General features: G+C 32.1%; 1 long non-coding RNA gene across 1 annotated transcript; it reads left to right on the top strand.

Moving 5' to 3' along the window:
- The first annotated feature begins 2,895 nt into the window (after positions 1-2,895).
- Positions 2,896-7,553, top strand: LOC127707524 (uncharacterized). The gene is made up of 3 exons (XR_007984946.1): positions 2,896-2,941; positions 5,686-5,773; positions 6,777-7,553. It is a non-coding gene; the product is annotated as an uncharacterized LOC127707524 (long non-coding RNA).
- The last annotated feature ends 414 nt before the right edge of the window (positions 7,554-7,967 follow it).

Here is a 7,967-nt window from a genome sequence, read left to right as displayed (position 1 = left end):
ATTTTAAAATGAACTACTTTATTTATAGTAGTTCAAGAAAAATATATATATATATTAAAAAGTTTTAAATTTTGTCCATGCTGTGCATAAAATAGGGAAAAAAAATAAGGCTGAAAATGCACCAAATATTTATATTCAATATGAATATTCACATTTTGTCTATTACAACAATTTTTGAACAACTTGTTGTTGTAATAGACAAAATGTGAGTATTCATATTGAATATAAATATTTGGTGCATTTTCAGTCTTATTTTTTTTCCTATATATATTAAATGGCCTTCCAAATACCGTTTCGATCCCTAACATCACTGTCGAAATCCGGATATGGTGTACAAATTTTTGCACCTCATGTTTGCGGTATACCATCTTTTCCGTAAGTTTATTGTTTTCTGTTTGGTATTTAATTAATATGTAAAATCCATTTTTTACATCTGGTGATCAATTTATTTGGTAATAGCCAATGGCAGTCAGCAGGGTTTAAGAACATCAGTTGTTCGACCTGTTAGTCAAATGCGTTTTGTTAAAATATACTTTTTCACTTTTTGGTCTTTTGGAAAATGTTGTTTGTGCTGTATTTAGACCCCTCTACCAAGAAATTTGTTTTACATGCACACGTAAAAAAATTGCGGTTTTTATCCAACGCAATCATAGGTTTGAACGTTGTTTTCAATTTAGACGTGTATATATATATATATATATATATATACATATATATTAGATAACTCTTTCCTTTATATTCAATGGAATAAGAAGCGAATTCGTTAGCGAACTAGAGTAACTATAGAAATAGCGTCGTTACAGGTCTTCTTCTGACCGGCAATAAATCCTTAGCAGTAATGATAGTGGAACGTCCATTGGGTTGTGCTCAGACACGTCCGAATGGGGACGCTGAATCCTTGCAGCAACTCTTCAAGTGGACTATAAGTAGCCTGGTATTAGGCCAATTTTCTGTCCATCCTTTTTCGTTGGCAGTCGAAATTTTCCGACCGTATCACGGGCGGTCTCAATTACAAGACCTACATGTACCTATCATATATTATTCGGTACGTCAGACACACCCGACATTAATCAACCAAAAACTCAATATTTTACAGTAGGGAATGAATATCTCCAGATGAAGATTACATTATGACGTATGTTTTTTTTTTAAAGACCAACAAATCGATTTTTATCACCAAATTTGTCTTTCCTGAGATTAACACTAAAAAAGTATAACAAAACGTAACGATTGAAAACTCACAGTTCAGTTTTTAAGATATTTTTTTCTTTGGAAACTATCAGACTAATTTTCAAAAAGTTTTTTTCTTGAACCATTATTTATGAAAACGAATTGTAAACAAAATTTATTCTCAAATATTAATAATGATCAATGATTGTAAAGAAAAAATCCATCATAGTAGTTTGTTAATTTACTGTCTCCATGGTGTTAAACATGTCACCTTTCTTTTAAAATAACTGATTAAAAATATGAAGCCTTTACTGTAAAATAAATCATTCTAATAAAAATAAATTCATCCAGATTTTTCTCTCATAACTTTTCAACAGTTATTGTAAACTAATTTATTCGAACTATAATAGTCCTATGACTTGCTGTCCGTTTACCAATATTTATACTTTATAAAATGTTTTCATATTCATTGATCATTAACTTCATGTTTTGCGAATACTTATAAGGGGGTAATTATTATAGTCAGTAATAGCTAACAATTTATCTAAAGAAAACGAGATGCTATATTCAAATTCTGAGATATGAATCTAGTTCTTTAAAAAAAAATTCTCCACAACAAAAATTCTACACTTTCATTTATCTGGGTCTTTTTGTCTCCGCTTCGAAGCCGCCATCCCGTACCAGACATATTTATTCGTTTGGCAATATACAATCATGTAAGCAATATACAACAGGCAGTAGATCTGAATTTGTAAATTGTTATTTTGGATTTTACCTGATTAGGACGTGTCTCGTTGAATTTTCTAATAAACTTACACACACATAATCTGACTTTTAATCGTAATGTTATGAGATCTATAAGAACATAGAGCTACTGTATAGGCCTAGTTGCATGCAAGTCTTTACAAATTATATATTTTGGTATGCTATAGTTGTTTTTATAGACTATTTGTCATTTGGCCTTTTTTTTGTTGTTGTTTTTTTAGTTTTTGACATGGCGTTGACTCGAGTTTGATATATTATGCATCTTTTGTGCTGTATTTTAACAATTATTTACAAGCATGCTGCATGTTTACACATTCATCACTATACCGCATCTAAATATAGCTTTATTGTAAAAAAAAATAAGGAGATGTAGTATGATTGGTGATGAGACAACTATCAACCAGAATTTAAAATACCTTATATAAGCAATTGTGACTTACTTTCTTTACTCAGAGTGATCGTAAATTAATCAGATAAGCTGGAGGAGGGGTGGGAGCTTCATATAGACCCATATTAAATGAAAAGAAATTAGCATTAGCTTTTTGTGATAAATATATAATAAACTCACAGTAACAGAAATAGCTCTTGAAAGCTCTGTCAGATCCCGGCACTTTTAACTGTTTTTTGACACGTGCTAAAAAATGCAGCACCTGGTTACAAGGGCTTATTTGACAAATTATCATCTTTCGTAATCTAAGTTATAAAATCTAAATTTTAAGTGATCTAAAATGTTCATGACTAACGAGTATTTTCACTTGTACGATTTTTCTGTGAAATGAGTCTAAGAGTATATACATGTATATCAGGATACTGACTGCATAGTAAAATATTTATGTACCATTAGTTGCGACTCATTTTGGTCTTTTAAGTAAGTTTCCTTCCCCTGCATTACTTGATCGCTTTTGTAAAAAATAAACAGCACAACAACAACAGCACTCGACGTCAGTATTGCACCAAAAAATGAAAAAAAATATTCAAAAAGAAGGCTCATAAAATTCAAATATTGGTAAGCACACACACTAACTTGTCACTACAGACATGATCTTTTTGTTAATGCGCCAAACTCGTTTCGTCCACAGGACGATGTCGATGGTGGGGAAAACCTAGTCCAAATAATTATGACGTCTTGCAAGGCTATTTAGCCGTCCCAGAAAAAAAAATAGCCTTGCCAGACGTCATAATTATTTGGACTAGGGAAAAACCAACAAATCATTAGTTCCCCAAATGAGTATCCTAGTTTAAAGTTTTTTTTTAATGTATACATGATTTAGCATTTCATATTGGAATGGCACATATTCATGAAAAATCAACAAATGATCTGAAAGTCGGAAAGATGAATATAGTCCTCTGACTTCACAAACTTGGAAACAGTTGTGATGTTGCTTCGCTGAGCTATAGATAACCGTACGACCATCAACAATGAGCAAAATTCACACCATATAGACATAGGTGCTTGAGGACAGGAGTCGAGATTCACGTTGATAGTAAACATGCATATTAAGAGTAAAAATATGGTATATTAGTATGTATATGGTACAAATAAGTGATATATATTGAAAAATCTAAGATTTATGATAATAAGGGGGAGGGACTATGGGGGGGGGGGGGGCTCAAAACAGGATCCTGTCCTCAAGCACCTATGCATATAGAAAGCTGTAAATATAATAAAAGGCCTCGAAATGACAAATGTAAAACAAATCAACAAGAAGCCTTACATTTATAATTGAATTTAAAATAGAATTGAAAATAGAAATGGGGAATGTGTCAGAGAGACAACAACCTGCCCAAAGAGCAGATGAGTCGGTCACCAATGTGACTTCAATGCAGCGAGAAAATCCCACAGCCTGAGGCGTGCTTCAGCTGGCTCCTTAACAAAAATGTATACTAGTTAAGTGATAATGGACGTCATACTAAACTCCGAAATATATAAAAGAAACTAAAATTAAAAATCATACAAAACTGACAAATGCCACATATAGGCTCCTGACTTGGGACAGGTGCAAAAATATGGTGGGGTTAAAAGCCTATATACTGTAAATTTCAGAAATTGTTGCATGTATTTATTAATATTGCCAATTAACATAATCATGATAATTTCCCTTTCAATTTAAAAAAAAAATTCTGATTTAAGTTTTTATTGTATATTGAGACTTTGGATAGTCTCAAGAATGCTTTCACCAATTTTAATGAAACTTTGGTGAATTGATTTTAAATATTAACATAAACTCCATTTACATTTTTATGACCCATAGTCATGTGATAGTGGGTCAACCCTTGACCGTCTGTCCGTCTGTCCCAAAGTCATTGGTTTTTGTTCTCTAATTTAGTTTGCCTCAACCAAATGTTATAAAACTTTTACAAAAGCTTATTACCACAATACTCAGATCAAGTGTGAATTTTGGTGGTGTCAGTGTTACCGTTCTAGAGTTATGCCCCTTTACAAATGGAAAAATTGCTGAATTTTTGGTTTCCGGCTCTCTATCTTTAACTTTAGTTTGCCTCAACCAAATGTTATGAAACTTGCACACAATGCTTATTACCACAAAAAACAGTTTGAATTTTGGTGGTGTCACTTTTACTGACTCAGTCTGTTCTAGAGTTATGTCCTTTACAGATGGAAAAAATGATGAATTTTACGTTTCCGTCCTCTAAATTAAGTTTGCCTCAACCAAATTTTATTAAACTTTAAAGCAATACTTTTTACCACAAAATCAGATCAAGTTATAATTTTAGTAGTATAAATTTTACCGTTCTTCAGTTATCTTCCTTTATAACTTTATATGATATGCAAGCCGGAGTATCATCCCCTATTTATTTTTATATAAGATGCAGAGTTATGGAATTTTAGTTGTTGGAAAATTGTTTAAAATTGTCCATTTTCACACTTTGGAAGGTTTTAGAATTGTATTTGTTCAAAAATCACGGCCTTAAACTTACAAAATGTATATACACTTGCAATATCCCTTTAAATGGAGCCAAATTATTTTCATGTTTTGTTTCAATGAATACCACTCTGTGTGCATGTCCTTTTTTAGCTCATCTGGCTCGAAAGGCCAAGTGAGCTTTTCTCATCACTTGGCGTCCGTCGTCGTCCGTTGCCGTTGTTAACTTTTTACATTTTGAACTTCTAGAGAACCACTGAATTCCTTATGAGGTGCTGACCAAGAGTTGTTACTTTGTTGCCGATCTATCATCCAAGATGGCCAGCAGCGGGGGACTTCGTTTAAGATAGGACCCTATAGGAAATACATACAAATGTCTTCTTTTAGAGAACCACTGAATGGAATGAAACCAAACATAGCATGAATGTTCCTTATGAGGTGTTGACCAAGTGTTGTTACTCTGTAGCTGATGCATCATCCAAGACGGCCGCCAGCGGAGTAGGACAATATTAAACCAAATATGGCCTCAATCATTATTAAAGTATCTGTTATGATTTTTATCTTTTTTATATGATTTCAAAAACCCAAATAGAGTCAGGTGAGCGACACAGGCTCTTTAGAGCCTGTAGTTTTGTTTTTTGTAGGTGGGTGGGGGGTCTTAGTTGCGCAGTGCTCAGAGTTTTTCTATAATGTAGTTGATCATTAAAATTCATTTAAAGCATAAACCCAAGCTAAAAGGGCAACAAGCTTATCAAGCACTCATGGTACAGCTTTTTATTAAACACGTATTGATATATACATTAAACAGCAAAATAATTATTGATGCAAGATGTCATTAAATAATAATTTTTACTCTTTTTATGTGTAGGACAAGAACTATAGAAGATGCAGAGAAATTATAAACAGCAGAAATGATAGGTAATTTAAAATTTGCAGAAGTCAACAAAACCTAAATGGTAAGTTAACTCATCATAGATACCAGGATTAAATTTTGTATTTACGCCAGACTCGCGTTTCGTCTACAAAACACTCATCAGTGATGCTCGATAAGACTCATAAGGCCACTTTTATAAAAGTTATTGCCCTTGAAAGATGATTATCATGATTATTATAAAAATAAAAAGATGTGGCATATTAAATATGAAAACTATTGATCATTGCTCTAAGATAGCAATTATAGGCCAGTGACGGCCTTCAATAATGAGAAAGTCCATACCCTATTGTCAAAGTAGTCAGCTATAAAAGGCCCTCAGACGAAAAATTGAAATAATCCCAACTGTAGAACTAATTGCCTAGTTTATAACAAAACAAATTAAAAAAAAATAAATATGACAGATATGAAACAACTACAACCACTAAATTTGAGTGTCAGAATAAACTACAGGCTCCGAACTTGGAACAGGCACAATCAGAATATGGCAAGGTTATATTAAAATAAGAAGATGTGGCATGATTGCCAATAAGACAACTCTTCACCAGACAACAAATGACATACCGGTAGATTTCCTGCAAAAAAAATAAACAGTCCGAACTAAGCAGGAAATGTATACCTTTCTCTTAATCGAAAAGACACAAAGATCTGTTAGTACTCACAGCTACTGACAGTTAGTTAAAAATCAATAAAAACTAATACATGTAATAAAAAAATCAGGTTTGTGAGCACTCAACCCTTCCTTAACCTTGGACAGTGGTTAAACAGCTCAACATATAAAGAACAAACTGTAAAAATAACCGTTGCAATTGCCTCAACTCGAAAGATTGATAAAATGCACAAAATCAACTACCGGGGTAATATAAAAACCCATAGACAAAAAGCACGGAATTAAGAGAACTCACAAGTCATGCAAGTAAGAAAGGAAATATTCTTAAAATGTTCATAAACATGACAAAATAAGCTTTTTTATTGCTGTTTCTCTCTCCATTTATAACATTTTATTTGTTTATTTTGTGTATTTATAGGTGATCAGACATCTTGGTTTTCATGATCAATAGGTCAATACTGAAGAGGAAACTGAAAGTTGATATCTATCTACATGGTGCGCTAATTGGATTAATGTGAAATGAAATGTGTGCTTTCCTGCAAAAAAGAAATAGGAAATTTCATCATAATCACATGATAATGGCTATAAACAAAATGGAGTTCTATCATAGATGCAGAAAAACACAATTGTATAAATGCAACATCATATTATATATATTCGTCAAAAGAAGGGAGAAATGAAGAAAAAAATAGCATTTTGTTGTTGAAAGGAACACCAGCTTTATCCACTCATTTACATCGCTCCCTCATATCAAATATACTGAAGAAGATCTTCGAAGAACAAATTGCAAAAATGTTTTCTCTAAGAATTGAAGGAAATTGTTTAGTGAATGGAATAATTTATGTTATGAACTTTTACGTAGTGAATTGAATAACTGTACACAGCAGCTGAAACAGAGGAAAATTAAAATTTACAAGAAAAGTGTTTATTTTATTATTTAATTTGCAAATATGAACGCATTCTTAAGAACTCCACAAATGGTATGACATTCAAATTGGTTGCTTATTAATGTATACAATTGAAACAATAACAAAGAAAACAGAATACTTTGCTACAAAAAATATTTTAAAAATCAAAGTTAAAGTCATATAAAGTATGTACAATACCTTGACCTAAACAGTCAGACTCACTATATTGGTTTTGTATGTCATGATAATTTTGAGTCAAAAATTTATTAAAGTTTAAATATCATTTGTATCATTTATTAAGTCTTGTAAACATTATGTTCATACTGTTTGTATAGTGAAGAAATTTACAATGAGTAAAAATAGGGGAAAGCATTTCCTACAGGGAAAGTTGATGTACAGAAATTTCCTTAGAGGAAATTTGGAGAACAATGTTTTCCTTAGAGGAAATTTGTGGTATTGAATTTTCCCTCAAGGAAAAGTGTTTGTTAAATATTTCCTCAAAGGAAATTGCAGTTGACAAAATTTCCTCACAGGAAAAAGTATTTCCTCCAAGGAAAATTTGAAGCTGCAAATTTCCTCAGAGGAAAATTTGAAGCCTCAAATTTCCTCAGAGGAAATAAAATTTCCTCAAAGGAAAATTTGAAGCCGCAAATTTCCTCACAGGAAATAGAATTTCCTCAAAGGAAATATTAATGCAGCAA

Source organism: Mytilus californianus, unplaced genomic scaffold (assembly GCF_021869535.1).
Source record: "Mytilus californianus isolate M0D057914Y unplaced genomic scaffold, xbMytCali1.0.p SCAF_7, whole genome shotgun sequence".
Lineage (NCBI taxonomy): Eukaryota > Metazoa > Mollusca > Bivalvia > Mytilida > Mytilidae > Mytilus > Mytilus californianus.
This window is presented reverse-complemented; position numbering and strand designations above follow the sequence as displayed.